Source organism: Myxocyprinus asiaticus, chromosome 20 (genome assembly GCF_019703515.2).
Source record: "Myxocyprinus asiaticus isolate MX2 ecotype Aquarium Trade chromosome 20, UBuf_Myxa_2, whole genome shotgun sequence".
Lineage (NCBI taxonomy): Eukaryota > Metazoa > Chordata > Actinopteri > Cypriniformes > Catostomidae > Myxocyprinus > Myxocyprinus asiaticus.
The window spans coordinates 22991029-23011515 of record NC_059363.1 but is presented as its reverse complement, the minus strand read 5'-3'; positions in this window follow the sequence as shown (position 1 = coordinate 23011515).

Genomic DNA, 20487 nt, shown 5'->3' with positions numbered 1-20487 from the left:
TTTGACAGGAAGTTTATAGTGTATGCACTTAGCTGCATAGGAAAGTTATAGGATGCTCCCTTGCTCCCTATTTAGTGATTTACTTAACCTCCAGTGTGCTGTCTGTCTGCACTGGTCTCAAAACAGTTTGAAATGCACCTTATTTTTATCCTAACTTTTCCAGCTTTTGGATGCACCCATTGATTCTTAATGTGATAATGCACAGTGAAATAGTCTCACAACAGAAATAGACCAATAGTCTATAGTCCTCGTCTGCGGTCAGCGTGCCGTTTTATGATAAATCGATTAAATTTTCAAAATGGCATATCGGATAAAACCAAAGTCTCTAGTCTTTTGACTCAGACAGGTTTCAGTGTAAACATTTAATGAGGTTTCTAACCAGATAAGGTTTCTTCTCCCAAGACAAACTTCACTGTGATCGGTGCAATATTGTTTTGTCACATATGATAGCCCAGAGTGTCTTGAACTGAGATCATTCGGTTTAAATGAAATGGAGTAAATTAACAGAGGTTCAGGAGGAGCGTGTTCATTTTAATCTGACAAATCACAGCCCACGAGCAGGAGTATATAAGCCACTGCTTACCTGCTTCCTGTGACAACTCTCCTGACATGTGGGTCCCACCCTCAAGCCAGCAAATATGTCTGAACTGGATCTCTTTCCCTCAGACGAGGAACTCTTCAACTCTCCCATCATTGCTTCATCACAGCCATCCGATTCCAGCAAAGACAGTCCTCCATCCAACGCCGTCATCGATCTGGCTGCTCCAAGCCGAGGACGCAGGGCTTCTCGCTCAGCAACCCACACTCCAAGACGGAGGAATCAGCCCTCTCCTCCACCGTCCAGATCACTCAGATCTTCAACCTCTGTCGATCACCAGCCATCGTACAAGAACGCACCTTCAAACAAATGCTTAAAGCACTCCCTCTGTACAGATTTTGGGAGGAAGAACAATTCAGAAGCATCCGCCAAGCCAATTTACCAAATAGAACTGTTGCTGGCTCGCTGTCCTAAATACTTCCTGCCAGAGTCATGGTATTGTTCTTTCATCTTAACACCTTTTTGGGGGTAATCAGGACTCGAGTCGAGTCTCGAGCTCCGAGCCCTCCAGTATACGGACAGCAAGCCAAATACGTTTACTGCTTCAACACAAGATTACATTAACATACGAACTACTGAAATTAAATTATAGCGTATAGCAAAGACAAAACATAATGTATGTGCATGAGGACACGGGGTCGCACAAGGTTAATAGATCATTTAACTGATGTACAGTCACAAGTGTTCATTAATGTATTGGCTATTTGCTTAAAATATAGCTTATCGTAGCTTATTTAGTGCAAATGTAATATTTTGGTTTACAGTTTACTTGTAGGCCTGCAAATGTGTCTTTAAGAGTGGCCATTTGGTCAAAAATATGCCTCTTTTATATTTGTATTTTGTAATTCAGTGCAGAAATGCAATGACATTGTGTTTAAACAGCACGTGGTTCTCCAGATTGTGGAAATGGAATCACAGGCGATTTTCTGAGGATGTCCCACTGAGATCCAGCTGATGGCCGATGGAAATGTGATTACAGAGTCCCCAAAGTGCGATCTGTCACACATTACACTCTACCCTGTCAGGACTCACAGCGCTCCGGCGCAGCGGAGATGGAATTGTTAGAGACAGCCATCAGCTGTTTGAAAAGCTGCCTGAGAACTAATCCCTTAACCAGTGTCAAAAGAACTGCCATTAGTCAAATTACAACTGAAAATTAACAATGTCACCTTTTGGACACAGTGTATAAATCACTAAAGCAACAATCAATCGATCAAGAAATCAGATGATAAATCAGTTTAGAGCAGCATTATGTTCCCTACAAATTCATTAAATGGACAGTTTGAACTGATTCACAAGGATGAATCTTAAATAAATCTTAATAAAAACTTACAAACTCTGTTTGTACAAACTGTTGTGCTATCAAGTTTAAATCATAGACACCATTAAAACAGCTGCTTTAAGAAGCTTTAAAGGCCAAATAAATGTACATTAAAATCATTGTCATATTCACAATGTTGCTTAATTTTTTTATTGCCAGCAAAATTATTGCAAATATAGTGAATAATATATCGCCCAGCCCTATTCCACACTAGTTACTGAAAGACATGTGGGTAAAGGGGAACTGTGAAAGCTTACCTTCATATTTCTTCAGTCCTATCATTGCATTATCCACCATGACAAGTTATGAGCCTTTAAACTGTCAAATTCCAAGCCAGTCTACTGGATTTTTTATATTTGATACACGAAAGGTTAGGACCACACTGACAAACTGTTTAGACAATAGCCATGAGTAATACCGGGTATTACAGTAAATGTCCCGCTGTCCTGTTTAAAGTTTAGATTGGGATTACAGGGTCTTCTTTGCATTTTGAGGCTCTGTGTCATATGGAGAGCTCTGTTAAAATCTGCTTATGTACAGAGCTCTTCTAAAAAGCACAGTGCCTGTATCACAGTCAAGGTTAAATCAGAATATTTTACACCATTTAAGTGTTAAAAGCTTTAAAGCTGTGTGTGTGAGAGAGAGAAGGATCATAAGAGTGGGTGTGGAAATGGCTGTGACGATGTCAAAAAAAGTGCAATAATTAAATATGTTCTCAAGGACACCATGACCATTTGCCAGTGGAAATGATCCCGGTAGCTGAACGCGTCAGAGTCAGAGATGAGCCATTGTATTTGTTTCTGCACGAATGCTTCATCATGGCTCATATGTCCTCATATTGTTCTGCCAAAACTGTCTTGCAAATGACGAGACCTGAATGGCAGAGAGGGAATTATTTCAAACACACGCCTGGATCTTTTTTGCCTAGATGGAGTGGAGAGCATAGAGATTAAGACCATTTCCTTTTCAAGTTACAGTTATCATGGCTAATATCCGTGAGCAATAAATGATCTTTGCATGGCTCATCTACTAATCTCAAAGTACCTTTTTAGACTAATGCCAAAGCTTTTAAACAGAGTCCATGTTGACATAGACACAGTGGTGTTTGACCAGTGATGATAATTTCTGATGTTTTAGTTTTCAGTAGTTTTGAATAGTGGTTTCCTTTGTTCCTTCGGTAGCACCAAAAAACAAAAAAAAAGAATAGTTCACCAAAAAATGAAAATTCTGTCATCATTTACTCATCCTTGTTCCAAACCCATATGACTTTTTTCTTTCTTTCTGAGGAACACAAAACGAAAAATGCATTGGATAGTGTCTGCTTTTAAGCTTCACAACTGACACAAAATAAAAGCAGTCAATGCGACTCATCATAAATCTTATTAGTTGCATATATATATATATATACAGTATATTTGTATATATAAGGCATACGATAGTTTTCGGTCAAAATCAACTCAAATTGGAGCTCTTTTCATTGTGAAAATCTTGTCATCCATTGTGTGTGCATGAGAGAGGCTCTTTCATACTGGATCACGTATTCACCTGAGAACTTATGTTGTTTAGCACTGTACTTCTTGCAAGTTCTTGCGAGAACGCAAGCCAGTGTGAACGAACTCTTCTCGCGCAATCTCATAAATGTGCAATGTACTATAAGTATGAATAAATTTACATTAACCAAGTGTGGCAAGGTGAGCAAGAGACAGACACAGCGGATGTAGCACCAGGCCTCGGAAAGGCATTTATTCAATGTAATAACAACAGAAAAAGGGGAATAAAATAAAAGTGTCCGTTGGGAAAGAGTCCAAAACAAAGGGAATGTGAATGGGGCTTTGTGAAGGTCGGGTAGTGTAGAGAGTGAGAAGGTCCAGTTATAATATATCCGTGGTCCGAGGCTTCCACGGATATATTATCTGCTTCTCTATAGCGACTCATGCTTCCCTGGGCCGTAGCATGTAAGTGGAAGGATGGCCTGGCATTGCGTGCTCCAATCCCCCACCGTCGCATCTAATTCACGTTGGGGTTCTGGGGTGCGGGTCCAGCGACTCATCTAATTCACAGTGGACCCTCCACGCTCCATTCCTGGACCTGTGAAGACACCAGTGGGTAGAGACCAGTCTCCCGGTCCCTTCATTGAGTTCAGGTGCGCCCCATCACACGCTGCCAAATAGGGAAAAGTCACTGCGCCCTCCTCTCTCACCCCTGCTAACTCCAATTGAGAGCCTGGCTGAAGAACGGCCCTCTGAATAGGCGGGGTGACGATAAACCAGTGGAGGGGATTATGATGTCATTCCGTCACACAAGATTAATAAATACTGTAAAAATGTTGTATGCATTGTTAGTTTATGTTATCTAATGCATAAACTAACGTTAACATATTCATCCTGATTGTAATGTATTACAGTCTCTTCTTGTTCTTGATCTTCTTTATTTCAGCAGTGGGTAGAGGTTTGGATTAGGGTCAAACTTGCGTCTGCCCATTTTGTTCCTTCTTTTAGATTCCCCAAAGAGCATTGAAAATATAACTGCTACCCAAGCACTTTCTGTCACATACAACAGCAGCCAATGGATGAATCACACATTACCGTTGACATAGGCAAAGGAGGAAAGTCAGTTTAATGTGCTGTCCTTTCACCTCTCCCTCTTCACCTCTCCCTCAGGAACACCAGGAATAAATAAATGAATAAAACAGCCATGGAGCAATGTTTTCTAAACCGGCCATGTGATAGCTTTGTCAGATTACCCTTGTTCTGTGGCTCCAATGGCTGTAAAGTCCTTTAGCTCCCTGATCATGACTTTGAAAATGTGTCTGGCTATGTGCACTAATGCATTCAGTGATTTTTGTTTCTAAAAAAGTGCTTTCGTTTGTTCTTAGTTTCAGTTTTACTATCCAAAGGCTCGCATAAGCCACGGCACACATTTTTATCAGTTGCTTATTGCATGCTAAATATTTACTTATCATTAAGTGAATGAACCTTAATTCACAGCCTAAGCACCTTATGCTTGCCTCCATTCACTCACACTCTAATGAATGTATGCAAATCCATCATAAATCTGTAGATTAGCTAAATCATTTTGCGGTGCTTGAAAAAACAAAGTGCTTGTGGTTTTGCACGGAGCCTACACCAGATTTAGATTTAGGCAATGGCTTTCCCCTGTTCCTATTCATAGCACGACAAAGGTGGCGAGGAAGTGAGAATGAATTGTTTTAGCTGACAGGGCCAAGGTCAGTTGTCGAGAACAGATACTGGGACATCCCCAACCAAGGGGTCAACGTGTCAAAGTTCACACCTCTTTAAATGAAATATCATGAAAAATGCAGCGGGGCAAGGATGGGACAGGGCAGGATGGCAGAGCTATTTTGGAAAAATTGTTGAGCTGTTTATTTGCAAGTCATTGGAGCTGAAGTAATGCACCCTGGGAATTGCCACCAAACACAGCACAGCAACATCTGCTGTCCGTAAGTGAGTTAGAGCACGTCAGACATCTTTATGTCACCGTAGAGCCATGATGGATGCGGCCCCTGGAAAACGTTGCATAAAAATCTGCTGTGCCGTTTTGGCCGTTAAGTGAAATTACTATTTAAATTAATGGTGCTGTCACAGTTTATCTGTGCAAAGAATGAACGCTGATTAGGGTATTAAACAATTAGCAATTTATCATACTGGGGGTTGATGGTAATTATAGTAGTGATGGTTTACCCAAGGAAATAAACCAGGAGTCACTTTCTGTTAGAGGAATATTAAACTGCTTTTCGGAAAATATTTCTACTCTTTCGTCCTACTACCGAGCTCCCTAATGCCAATCATTCATATTTCAAACATAACGAAAAAATCTGTTGAAATGCTTGATCTTTCATCAATTATTACAATATATGGTATATGTCAAATTAGCTAATCATTTCATGGTTTACATACTGAATAAATGTAAATGAAATACATTCACTAATGTAATAGTGGAAAAACATTAGCTGTTATTTTAAGTGTAGTTTTGAAATATGTGGGTTGTTAGCAGTTGTGAAAAGATATGTACCGCTGCCTTGACATGCTATACTCCATCTAAAACTATTTTTGCAGTATTTTGCAATTTTTTTGGGGGGGGGGGGTATTTCATGTCAAATCAACCATATTCAGAAACTTTTCCTGTAGATTTTTATTTTATTTTGTTTATGCTTTTTATGAAGAAAAATAAAGTATGATGAAAGTTGAAATATTAAATGCAATGGATCAATATTTACTGTAATCTATTATTTTTTTAGAGGGGGGTCAAAATGACAGTTTTCACTTATGATGAGGAGGAGAAAACAGGTCAGAAAAATAACATTAGAAAGGTGGCACCATCAATATTTTATTATAACACAGAGATAGGAAGGTCTATTACTAAAATCAGTTGACTTCAGCACCACTTGTTGCATTATATTCCAATGAAAATGGGAGAAAAATAAAAACTTTTTTGTGTTGTTTTTCCAAATTTGGAGTGTATTTAAATCCAGAATTAGATAAGATATATTAATATCCTTTACTATCCATAAATTGCTCAACATTACTCTACATTACACATTTCAATGGTCGAAAACCAAATGTGGGTCACATGGTATGAAGGTAGTTTGTCTTCAACAACAAAACAAAGGTTTGAAGGACACATTCTGTTGAAACTAGGAATGTGCCTTTATTTATTCACATGCTAACAATAATGTCAAAATCCTGACTGATTTTTGTGAGTGTAAAAAGACATTTGTTTATTATTAAGAATAAGCAAGACGTGTCGATCCATCCTTTGCCTAATACAATCATATACATTTTAACTTGAAATATTGATTTAAAAAAGGCAAACAATTTCATGGTTTACATATAAATGTAAATGAAACATAAGGAGTGCATGTGATGTGAGAGGGACTCATCAAACAGGGACATCCCTCAAACATAGCTGTGTGTGCAGAGCCGGTGAGTGTATACTGAGTCAGGCCTCTGAGAACGTGGTGAAGCTTTTAGAGGTAATAGGAGAGGATGCAGATATGGGTGCTGAACGTTGATGGCTGATGGGAGGAGACAGTGATCACGTCGTCAGTTGTAGATGATTCCTCATGCAGCACGGACAGCTGCATCTTTTACATGTCAGCTCCATGCACATCTCTGCAATGTTCAATGCTCAATGAGCTGTTAAATGCAAAATTCTGTTATGGACAAACAATCCTGTTTAGTTTGTAAAAGAATGAGAATGTGTGTTCAAAATGGACGGGCATTGTTTTATCTGGTAATTCTAAGGAAATAATGTTTATTTAATGTTATATTTCACAGCAGTACCGTTTAAAAAGAACTACTGGGTGCAAAAAGTTCGTTAAACATGGTGAAACAAATGGTGACAAGTTAAAGGGCCTAAGATATACACTATCCCTTATTCATTTATTTACATTTTAAAGTTAAATCCTGATTTTCCCACCCTAGTATGAATTTACATTATAGTTTACACCAATTATGCTGGATCAACAGGTCAAATCTCAGTTTTCCCAATGGCAACGATTCATAATATACTGTAGCTAAATGTACAGACAAATCCAAATGTGACTGTTTCCAGAAGCAGCTAGTGCCATGCAAGAAATCTTATCAGATCATCAGATATTCTCTTGCCTATTGAGTAGGTAAACCAAGCAGATAGTAAATATTTGTAACTCACTGTGTTTCAGATACTCACATCTGTGCTCACATTCATGCATATGTTTCATGTGTAGGTTTTAGCTGCTGTGGACAGCACTACATAAACACGTCCACTTCCTGGTGCTGTGCGGGTCCCAGTGGGGAGTCTAAAGTCCACATGGTGGAGAACAGGATGGCGTCACTGAAGTGCTGCTGGTCAGAATTGATTGAGAAGGAGGAGGAGTGTTGTAATGGAGTGGGCTTCAATCCCCTCACATCTGTGTGTGCTGACAGAGCCCCGGCCAGCATCCTCATTCCAGTAATTAACACTTTCACTCAGAGTGAAGTATTCACCCTATGTTAGCTCAGCAATAGGTCTTGAAGATGGAGACTTAGCAGAGACTTTGGCTTGAAGCTGTTTTGTATTACCACGGCAGTTTCTCAAAGTCAGATTAAGATAATGATTTTCAAAAATTTGCCAAAACAGATTATGGAGAGCCTATTCTTAGATAAACTTATTGTAGTGTACATTTCAAGCAGTTTCAGCAATCTCCTGCAGTGGCATGCTATAATTAATCTAAAACTATTTAAATGACATTTTCCAATTCTATCATACTCATTATACATATTTTTTACTGCCTAATGTTTTATTGAGAGACTACATGGAAAATGTGTACTTTCCAAAATTTTATTTATAGGTTAGTTCACCCAAAAATGAAAATTCTCTTATCATTTATTCACCATTTTATAATCCCAGGTGTGTATAACTTTCCTTCTTCAGCAGAACACATTTGAACACATTTTTAAAAATATCTGAGCTCAGTAGGTCCTTAAAATGAAAGTGGATGGTGATCAGACCTTTGATGCGCCAAAAAGAACAGACAGTCAGCATTAATGTCATCCATATGACTCCAGTGGTTAAATTAATGTCTTCTAAAGTGAAACAAATGCTTTTGGTGCAAAAAAGATTAACATGTAAGTATTTTTTAACTTTAAATCTTCGCTTCCGGTCAGCAGCAGTATGTAAGAGGCCGAAGTTAGCGCTGTCTCTCGTGTGATGTAATGATAGATCTAAACCAAAACCAATTAACCTTCTGTACAGCGTTCCTCCTAATTAGCAGCGCTGCTCTTCCGTGTGTGTAGCACATGCATCAGTTCTTGCGTGAACATGCCAAAGTTGCACACGCATACTACTGCTGAACGGAAGCAATGATTTATAGTTAAAAAGTACTTAAATATTGATATTTTTCGCACCAATCGTATTGCTTAGAAGACATTAATTTAGCAGCTGGTGTCGTATGGATGATGTTTATACTGACTGTCTGTTCTTTTTTGAGCTTCAAAGGTCTGATCACATTCTGTTTGCATTTTAAGGACCTACTGAGCTGAGATATTTTTCTATTTTTCTTCTAATGTGTTCTGATGAAAGTTATACACACCTGGGATGGCATGAGGGTGAGTAAATGATAAGAGAATTTTCATTTTTGGCTGAACTGTCCCTTTAAAATTTTGAGGGGGAAAATTGTCATGATGAAAAACTATATCAGCCTGCGCAACAAAAAATACTGAGTGCAACTTTAAAGGTTTTGTTCTCGCATTCCAGCTTATTATACATAGTCAACCATACAGTTTTACCATATGTAAAGCATTTGTAGTTGAAGAAATCGTCATGGTTACTTGTGTAACCTCCATTCCCTGATGGAGGGAAAGAGACGTTGTGTCGATGTAGTGACACTAGGGGTCACTCTTGGGAGCCCGAGACACCTCTGGTCTTTGATAAAAAGCCAATGAAAATTGGCTAGTGCTATTTGCATGCCACTCCCCCGGACATACGGGTATAAAAGGAGCTGGTATGCAACCACTCATTCATGTTTTATGCTGAGGAGCCGATATAAGGTCCGGCCATTTCAGAGGGTAGTTCAGCATTGTGGCAGGAGGGACACAACATCTCGTTCCCTCCATCAGGGAATGGAGGTTACACAAGTAACCATGACGTTCCCTATCTGTCACTCACTCGACGTTGTGTCAATGTAGTGACAATAGGGGTCCCTATACGAAACGCCACAACTGGCTGAACTGTGTTACGTGAACTGGCGGTGTGTGGTGGGCAGACTACTGTGTGCCTCATAGCCAGCACACCAGGTCAACACGTAACCTCCCCCAACATAGTTATGAGTGTCGAACGGCCCTTTGGGGACAAGTTGACTACCCAAAAGATAGAGACAGGCTTAACCCAGTCGTGGCCTCTTTTCCCCTTCTCTTTTTCCACTCCCTAAAAAAGAAGGGGGATTATCCGACTGGGCCGCCAGGTCTAATCAGGGGGTGTCCCTCCCAAGGGGAAGACACAGCGGAGACTACACCACACCCAAAGAGAGGGGGGGATATTTATGTGGAAGGATACGTCACATGGTCTTTCCAACCATGTGGAGAGTCTTCAAGGCAGATCCTGCCCAATGGGGAAGGAGTTACTACAAACATGGAGACTGGGGCTCTGCCCAAGGAAGATGCAGTTTGCCAACAGGGAAACGAATTAGCAGAAGATATATATTGCATGGGGTTAGCCTTACAGGGAACCGCCACATGCAGAGCACCTACCCCAGAACAGGACTCTTAGTTAGCGCGTGTACTGGGCTGGCAGCAAATCTCTCCGAACACTGGAATGCCACAGGGCTCGGAGGAAGTCAACCAGGGAACAAACTTGTGAACACTACTGGGAATTAATGGCGTATGTCTTAAGGTCAAAAGGAGGTGGAAGGCGCTATGTGCAAGCGATACACCCGGCCGGCTATCCCGGGGTTATCCGCTTGTGTTGCGTGCCACTACCTGGGATGAAACCGGTTCCACCTGGAGGTTGTAGAACCTTGCAAAGGTGTTGGGTGTTGCCCAGCCCGCTGCTCTGCAACTGTCTGTTAGAAAGGCACCCCTGGCCAGGGCCCAGGAAGCCACTACACCCCTGGTAGAATGGGCTCATAGCCCTACCGGGGGCGGCATGTCCTGGGCGACATATGCCATAGTTATGGTGTCAGTGAGCCAGTGGGCGATCCTCTGCTTGGAGACAGCGCTTCCTTTCCGCTGTGCACCAAAGCAGACAAAGAGCTGCTCAGAGGTTCTAAAGCTCTGCGTGCGATCCAAATAGATGCGTAAAGCGCGCACCGGACACAGCAACGACAGGGCTGGGTGTGCCTCCTCCTGGGACAGTGCTTGCAGGTTCACCACCTGGTCCCTAAAAGGGGTGGTGGGAACCTTGGGCACATAGCCCGGTCGGGGTCTCAGGATCACGTGAGAGTAACCTGGACCGAACTCCAGGCACGTTTAGCTGACAGAGAACGCTTGCAGGTCACCTACCCTCTTGATGGAAGTGAGTGCAGTCAGGAGGGCAGTCTTCAAGGAGAGTGCCTTAAGCTCGGCTGACTGCAAGGGTTCAAAGGGGGCTCTCTGTAGACCCTGAAGAACTACAGAGAGGTCCCATGAGGGAACGAGGCACGGTCTGGAAGGGTTCAGCCTCCTGGCACCTCTTAGGAACCTGATGATCAGGTCATGCTTCCCTAAGTCCTTACCGTCAACTGTGTCGTGGTGTGCTGCTATGGTGGGTACACCTTCAAGGTGGAAGGGGACAGCCTCCCTTCCAACCTCTCCTGCAGGAAGGAAAGCACTGATCCGACTGCGCATCACTGGGGGTCTTCGCGTCGGGAAGAACACCACTTAGCGAACAGACGCCACTTAAAGGCATACAGGCATCTCGTAGAGGGGGCCCTAGCCTGAGTGATCGTGTCTACCACCACAGGTCCCATCCAGGGGCCAGACATGGAGATTCCAGAGGTCTGGGCACGGGTGCCAGAGGGTGCCCCGTCTCTGAGAAAGAAGGTCCTTCCTCAGGGGAATTCGCCAGGGGGGAGCTGTCGCGAGGAGCGTGAGGTCCGAGAACCATGTCTGGGTAGGCCAGTAGGGTGCTACCAGGACAACCTGCTCCTTGTCCTCCCTGACCTTGCACAGAGTCTGTCACAGCAGCTGTGTGCCCATTGCAAACAGTACCCCAGCCCATTTTGGAGGCGTCGGTCATGACCACGACGCGCCTGGAGACCAGTTCTAAAGGAACACCTGCCCGTAGAAATGAGAGGTCGGTCCAAGGGCTGAAAAGACAGTGACAGACCGGCGTGGTGGCCACACGATGTGTCCCGTGGTGCCATGCCCATCTCAGGACTCGAGTCTGGAGCCAGTGCTGAAGCGGTCTCATATGCATCAACCCGAGCGGGGTGGCCACCACCGAAGACGCCATATGCCCCAGGAGCCTCTGAAAAAGTTTCAGTGGAAATACTGTTTTCTGTTTGAACACCTTCAAACAGGCCAGCACCGCCTGGGCGCGCTCGTTTGCAAGGCGTGCCATCAAGGAGACTGAGTCCAACTCCAAACCGAGAAAAGAGATGCTCTGAACCGGGAGGAGCTTGCTCTTTTCCCAGTTGACCCGAAGCCATAGTCGGCTGAGGTGTGATAGCACCAGGTCCCTGTGTGCGCACAACATGTCTCGAGAGTGAGCTAGGATTAGCCAATCATCAAGATAGTTGAGAATGCGAATGCCCACCTCCCTTAACGGGGCAAGGGCAGCCTCTGCGATCTTCGTAAAGACGTGAGGAGACAGGGACAGGCCGAAAGGGAGGACTTTGTACTGATATGCCTGACCCTCGAATGCAAACCACAGGAAGGGTCTGTGTCGAGGAAGGATCGAGACGTGGAAGTACACATCCTTCAGGTCTACTGCTGCGAACCAATCTTGATGCCGGACGCTCACCAGAATGTGTTTTTGCATCAGCATCTTGAACGGGAGTCTGTGCAAAGCCCGGTTCAGTACTCGCAGGTCCAAGATTGGCCGCAACCCACCACCTTTTTTCGGTACGATGAAGTAGGGTCTGTAAAACCCTTTCTTCATCTCGGCTGGAGGGACAGGTTCTATCGCGCCCTTCCGTAGGAAGGTAGCGATCTCCGCGCGCAAGGTGGTAGCGTTTTCGCTCTTGACCAAGGTGAAGTGAATACTGCTGAACCTGGGTGGGCACCTGGTGAACTGAATCGCTTAGCCAAGTCGGACGGTCCAAATCAGCCATCGCGATGGATTGGAAAGCGCGAGCCACACATCCAAGTTCCACGCAAGGGGGACCAAGGGGACAAAGTCGTCGGACGTACCGGCAGGTGGGGCCTCGCGGCGGGGCAGAGCCTGAGGTTCCACGCCGTGTTGTGGCCGTGCTGAGTTCAGGGACATCGAAGCACTTACCTGGCTCCTTGTGACCACCCCTGGAACAGCCTGGGATGGGAGAGGAAGAGGCCTGTCCTCGTGACCCGTGGAGACTGTCTCATCGGGGGCGGATTTGTGCCACAGCTGGGCGCGCAGGGGCGGGGAGACCGCCGCTGGAGCGCCAAACCTGCCAAAATGGAATGGGGGACAGTGGTCATGATGACGGCCGTGCACACCGGGTATGTGACCCAGGGAACAAGGAAACCGCTCTTTTGCTGAACTCTTGGGTACCGGAGCCACTTGGGCATGTGGCAAAATTAAATGAAAAGGCAATAAAAGATTCTCCTCCCGGCCCTTCACCGGGGATTGAGTGGTCTGTTTACCAGCTCCAAAGCAGTGGATTTCAGCGTCCCTGGGTCGCCCGTCTCAGGGGTGCTTCAAAGCCTTTCACAGGTTCTTGGCGGCCGGCCGTGAGACAGGTGGCGTCTGCTTCCTGTGGTGGGCTCCACACCGGGGCCGGGATGCAGGGGCGGGCTGCGGTGGAGCCGGTGCAGTCACCGCAGGGGGACGCCCTTGGCGACGAGCAGGCGGGGTGCGGGATCTTGAGCCGTGCCGGGGCAGGATGTGCTGGATAGCCTCCGTCTGCTGCTTCACCATCGAGAACTGCTGGGCAAAGTCCTCGACGGTATTGCCGAATAGGCCATCCTGGGAAATGGGGGCAGCAAGGAACCATGCCTTGTCAGCCTCTCCCATCTCAACCAGGTTGAGCCAAAGGTGGCGCTCCTGGACCACCAAGGTGGACATCGCCAGCCCGAGAGACCACGCCGTGACCTTCGTCGCCCGGAGAGCGAGGTCAGTCACCGAGCGCAGCTCCTGCATCAATCCCGGGGCGGAACTACCCTTGTGCAGTTCCTTTAGCGCCTTGGCTTGGTGGACTTGCAGGAGAGCCATGGCATGCAGGGCAGAGGTGGCTTGTCCAGCAGCACTGTAGGCCTTGGCCGTCAGGGATGACGTAAACCTACAGGCCTTGCACGGGAGCTTTGGGCGCCCGCGCCAGGTGGCGGCACTCTGCGGGCATAGGTGCACCGCGAGCGCCTTATCCACCGGGGAATCACCGAATAGCCCCTGGGGGAAGCCCGATCGGGGCAGACAAGCGTGCTGGGGAATGGGAGGCCGTGGGGGGATACCCGGCAGAGATGGTCCCATTGGGGTCCCCAAATTGCCCCCAGTGCTAGCCGCGCTGGCCTCATACCCGTAGCTAGAAGGACCGAGGCAGGGAGCTGCTGGGGTGGCTTGCTTTCTTACCAAAGCAAGACACGACCGCAACGTTGCCATGGTCATGTTCTCGCAATGAGTACATGATCCATCCACGAACGCTGTCTCCGCGTGGGTCGCGCCCAGACACAAAAGACAGCGATCATGACCATCAGAAGTTGAGAGATAACGACTGCATCCAGGAATAACACACAAACGGAAAGGCATCTTTAAAAAGATGCGTCTTTAAAAAGACCTTCTTTAAAAAGACGTTCCGTGTGTGCCGCTCTTTTAGAGAAATATATTCTTTTAGAGAAATATACTCTCTTATTTCTGCCGAAGCGCCCAGGGGCGTTCGATGCAGTGCACCAGTGCAGAGGAGGGAGAAGCCGCTGAAATGCACCGTCAGATCCAGCAGAGGTGAATGAACAGTCAGCTCAGTAAACATCGACCGTTTGGCTCCGAAGAGAAAATCTGAATGAGTGATTGCATACCAGCTCCTTTTATACCCGTATGTGCGGGGGAGTGGTATGCAAATACCACTCGCCAATTTTCATTGGCCTTTTATCAAAGACCAGAGGTGTTCCAGGCTCCCAAGAGTGACCTCTAGTGTCACTACATCGACACAACGTCGAATGAGTGACAAATAGGGAACACAGATTTTTGCTTTTTTTTTTTTTTTTTTTTAAAGAAAATGAGGGACGAGTTTAAATTAATTTTTGTGGTAATTGATATTATGCCATGCACAAATGCTGTCAGTTGAGCTTAATTTGTATTGAACCCGGAATATTCCATGAAGCTTCCAAATACTTTTTGGGCCACTGTAAAAAATACATTTAAAAAAAGGGTTTAAAACTGGAGTTGCAAATGTACGTAAATATTTTTATGTGTGTGTCCCTTAATTATATAAATTTATGTGAAATATGTGAAACGTGCTTTTATGTAAAGACATCAAACAGAATGGCACAGTGTCAGTCATTTCAAGAATGTTCCCCACATTGTGAACATCTACACATTTCATGTTTTTACAAGAACAGATGCGTTAGTGTGTTTTAATTGTCACAAGTCATAATTCTCACCCGCCATTTCGAACTCATCATTAAAACTTTAAGACTGGCGTTTGGAGTGGCCTCTTGACTCACACTCTTATTTATCTTTTTTAGAGGACTGCTGGCCCATCGTATGGCTCAACCTCATCCGAGGTGTTATTTATTTGGTTAGTTACGTCTGTTTAATCAAGACTAATGTAGGAGTTGAGGGACTGGCTGGTGATTCTAGTCAGTGCTGTGCCACCATCTGGGCAGATGCGTATAAACCTGTCGTGGCCCAGCATTCCTCCAGATGTTTCTCATGCCCCTGTACCCAAACCGGAGAAAGATGACACAGAGCTCTCAGACAAATTCTGCACAAATGCTGGCTTTCCAGCAACAAAAGCAGGTTTGTGTTGCAATCACCCTTGAGACCCTTTTAGTTGTTTTTATTTATTTAATTATTTTAAAGGGATAGTTCACCCAAAAATAAAAATGCAGTCATTGTTTACTCACCCCTGTGTTGTTATAACCCAATGACTTTCTTTCTTTTTCTTAACACAAAGGGAGAAATTTTGAAAAAACAATTGTGCTCAGTGATGTCATAAAATGGCAGTTTATGGTGACTACCTCTTCAAGCTTCAAAAGGACAGAAAAGTATAATTCAGAAGTCTAATAAATTATTCCATGGGACTCATGATTTTTATGAAAACATACGATAAGGTTTGTTGAGAAACAAACCTAAATCGAATGTATTATTTAGTGAAAATGTTGACTGACTGTCGCTATCCTCTGCACGTTCATGAGACTGCAAGAGACCATTAGTTCATACAGCCTGCTTGCGAAATGGGGCGTTCAAGCAAAAACGCGTTTTGTTTATTTTAAAACAGGTCCACCACAGCGATACTAAAGAACATAACAGAGCTGCACACAAACCAGAGAACCCAACTTACAAAACATTTCTGAAGAGTTTGTACAGTAGTCAAAAAATAGATTTTTTGGCAGGGCAGGGCCGGGTCGTGATTCCGCACACCCTGCCCCTAATAAGGCTGATTAAGCCCGAGAGGGATAAGTCCGACCGGAGATGGCAGTGCGACAGAGAGAGAGAGTTACGGACAGCTGTCCGACACCTGTTTATGTTTGTGTCTTTTTGGTTAAGTTTATTATTAAACTATTATTTATATTGTTAAGCCAGTTCTCGCCTCCTCCTTTCCATTGAGCTGTGTTACACATTTATATGCCCAGCCTTTTTTTTTTTTCTTTTTTTTCACCGGAGTTCTCATTCAAACTGAGAGAGATAAGCTGCATCCGAAAACGTAATCATTTAATGGCTTAACAGACAGCGTTTATGAATGAATGGAACTCTTAAGGGAACTGGTCTCAGGAAAGTTTGAAGAGCACCTTATTTTCATCCCACCTCTTTATACAGACTCTGAAGGCAGCATTTTCCAGTTTTCGGATGCAGCCATAGACAGAGGAAGCTGAGGGCAGCCACAGTCACACTGTTTCCTAACCTGACAGCAAACGACATGCGATAAAAGGTATCTTTTCTATGTTAATCAGAATTTTTGTCCTAGCCGTGGCGAGCAACAGTACATTCTGTCATTCACTTGGTTTCTATTTTCGGCATTGCGCTTGGTAACCCCACCCGCTATGAACTGACACATAACATTATATTGAAGCCAGCATATCATGAGACGGTTACAAACTACTTGATTTTGGCCAAGAATGTCACACCTACCAAATGTTTTGCTGAGGTATCGCTTTCTTCAGACGGAGGTTCAGAAATGGAGAACAGGTGACAGACATTCCCACCTACTCTATCTCTCTGTTTGATTGAATTCTCCGGTTAAAAAAATAATAAGGTTGGGCATATAAATGCATCTATTCTTGGACTGCAAACTCTTCAGACATGTTTTGTTAGTTCAGTTCTCTGGTTTGTGTGCACCTGTGTTCTGTTCTTTAGTATCACTGTGGCAGACCTGTATTTAGATAAACAAAACACGTTTCCACTTGAACGGCTCATTTCACCAGTGGGCTGCGTGAACTACTGGTCTCGTGTGGTTTTATGAACATGCAGAGGAGCGCAACGGTCGGTCAACAGTTTCACTAAATAATACATTCGATTTCAGTTTGTTTCTCATCAAACTTAGTCTCTGAAACTGCCCCCTATCCACTATCTAGTACACTATTTCGGGTGTCCACCATTTTGTAGGAGTGTCTGAATTCTGAGTGAGCCATTCGTTTCCTACTTTTGTTTACTCATTCATCCACAATGCACTCTAATTTCGAGTGTACATTTGATGTACACTCGACAACATTTAATTGCCCATAATCCACCGTGGGGAAGACGTAAGAGCTGGGAGTTTACTGCTTCCTTCACTCCTGCAATATTTTATTTCATACTGAGTGTATTAAATTACTTTTTGACAAATCATTACTTGATTAAAATAACATAATAACAAATAGAGAGGCAAAACATATAGATACATTTTAAAATGTACTCTTTATATTTATTTAGAATTTTGCCATTAAGATGAATAATTCTTTATTTACTAAATAGTTCACTGAGGTGACATTATTTTAACTCAGGAGACTGCACACAGTGGAAATGATAATTCTGTCAATGATTTAAATATTCTGTTATAACATGTAGGTTATGATAACACTGATGCTGTTTATGGTCGGATGAGGGCGCTATGCACCCAGAAACGCAACCCAGCTTATATTGAAGTTTAAAGATACAAAAGTATAACAAATAAATACAGTAATGTACATTTGATACAATGTGTTTACTCTTTATATTAACATATATTAAAAATAACAAACAGAATGAAGATTTATTGTATTAATATATTATTTAATAAGAATAACAAGTAAGGCCCAAGTATTTTAAAAGTTCATATGTGATGTTGTTTCTGCGTCAACCCCAGAGCTCCGACGCTCGGTGTATACGTCAGTGTCCGATTTCACTCACTCATTTCCTTCACTCACTGCTGATATATAGTGCACTCACTGCCATTCACTATATAGGAAACAGTGAATGTGTGAACGATTTCTGACACATCCACTATTATCGCCTCGTGCCCGCACATTTCTCACGCACGCCTCGCACCCCTCACTTCGTACACGCAGAAATGCTGTCTGTCCAGTTGTCAATCACGTGAACGGCAGAGCAAAAGGCATTAAATTACACAGTTAATCAGACCGAAGTAGCTGCGATAGTTTCCAGTGTCCCCGCGAGGGCACGGGGTAAATTCGTAAATACTGCTCGTGACATTCTGGACGCGGGACAAAGTGCACTGATATATTGCTGCTCTGATTTAAAAATGTACACTTAAAAACTGATGAGCCCAGTTACAGAAAAGCCCGCGTTAGCATTAGAGCCACAACTTACCTCAACTTGCTGTTTAAGTTAAAGCTGAGATTTTAATCTTGAAATATCTGCTTGTCTTGGTGTTAAATGAAGGCATTGCTTGACAAAACGATTCTTTTTTCTTTGTGCGGAGTGAAGAAAGTGTTTAAGTTTGAAGAGCTTGATGCTGCAGCAGTGATGGACTCGGCTTGAGTGACAGTCCCATTCAATAATATCTCACATTAACTAAAATGAAACCCAGTAATGTAACGGCAGGAATGCCGCCTATTGTAATGAAGTAAAAATTTAAAAACAATTCATTATAAATTTACTTGAGTGAGAGTTAAAAGTATCCACTTTTAAACCTACTCTAAAAGTAAATTTTTTTCCAAAAAGTTACTCAAGTAAATGTAGCACATTACTACCCACCTCTGCTTATCACAGGTTTTCATAACAATCACGAGTCTCATGGAATAATTTATTAAAGAGGGGGTCACCATAAACTACCATTGTATAACATCACTGACTACAGCATTTTTTCACAATTTCTCCCTTTCTGTTAAGAAAAAGAAAGAAATACATATTGGGTTAAAACAACACAGGGGTGAGTAAACAATGACTGAATTTTCATTTTGGGGTTAACTATCCCTTTAAAGGAATGTGACAGTTTTAATAAAAGTTAAACTCTTTAACTTTAACCTGAAAATAATTTTGAATTTCAAAGAAGCCAAAATCATTTCTATGGTAATATACAGTACTTACAATGTTACCCTGTTGGGCAAGGCAAAGGGTTTTAAATGAGAAATGGAGCTTGTAATTTGAAGTGTTATATTATTCCTCTTAAGCTCCAAAAAGGGCTATTTGTGCTGTGAAGTTGTCTAAATCACCTTTTAGGTGTGGGACTACTGTTCAAGACTGATGAACTTCTAGTTATGTGTTGCTGGCTTAATACCTGTGGGTGGACCTTTCAGTATGGAAACAGTTCTTTTTTTGTGTGTGTCCATTTGTACATCATGTCAAAGTTACAGTGTTTACCAACTTAAAATGACATTACATATAACTTTGCACTAACATGGTTAGTATGTTATTTTATCACACTAATCTTATGTGAACTTGTGTAATGTCTAAAGGGATAGTTCAGCCAGTAATGAAAATTCTGTCACAATTTACTCATTTACCCTCATACTGTTCCAAACTTGTATCACTTACTCTGTGGAACACAAAAGAAGTCAGGCAGAATGTCCATTGCATAATTGGTTTTCCTTACATTGAAAGTGAATGGTGACTGATGCTAACATTCTGCCTGAAAGTGTAGCCACACGACTAATAGGGATAATTCACACAGAACTGATATATTATAATATAGTATGTAATTTGCCATTTAATTCAATGCAGTGCCTCACCCCATATTCTTCCATTGTAAGTACGTTAGGGTAAATGTGATTCTTGCTTGTTTTTTTTTTTTTTTTTTTTTTTTAATTAGAGACTAGTCAAAATTATTGTCTTTGGTAATCAACAGAATGCCATTGATGCTGTTGATGGCGCTTAATTTCCATTGATCCCAGAACATTATTTTAAAATAAATTAAAGGTGCACTCAGTAATTTATTTCCTCATTTAAAAAGTTTTACTTCTAAAGAAATAAATAACAATTTTGAAACCATGATTATAAAATCATGACCACTCATGTGAGATGAAGAGTTCAGTCATATCAGTAACCTTATAAAAGCTCTTTTATTTTACATAGAGCAGGGGTGCCTCGTGGCGGCAGCCATGTTAGAATCACAAGACCAGCTAAATAGGCTACTACTCGCTTAACCTCAGTAAATGCCATTTCACACTTTCACTCATGGATTAAATTAATCCTGGTTTACTGTGCATAGTGAATTTCTACAATGGCATTGGTAACTGAAAATTACTGTTTGAACAATGCAGCATCCAGGCCACTAGGTGTCACTGTAAGCCATACTTCAATATATTTAAAAAAAAATTACTGAGTGCACCTTTAATACCCTGTATTGTGCTTCATTAGACCTTTTTCACACTCCGGGTTTTGGAATGTGGAAGTAAACAAT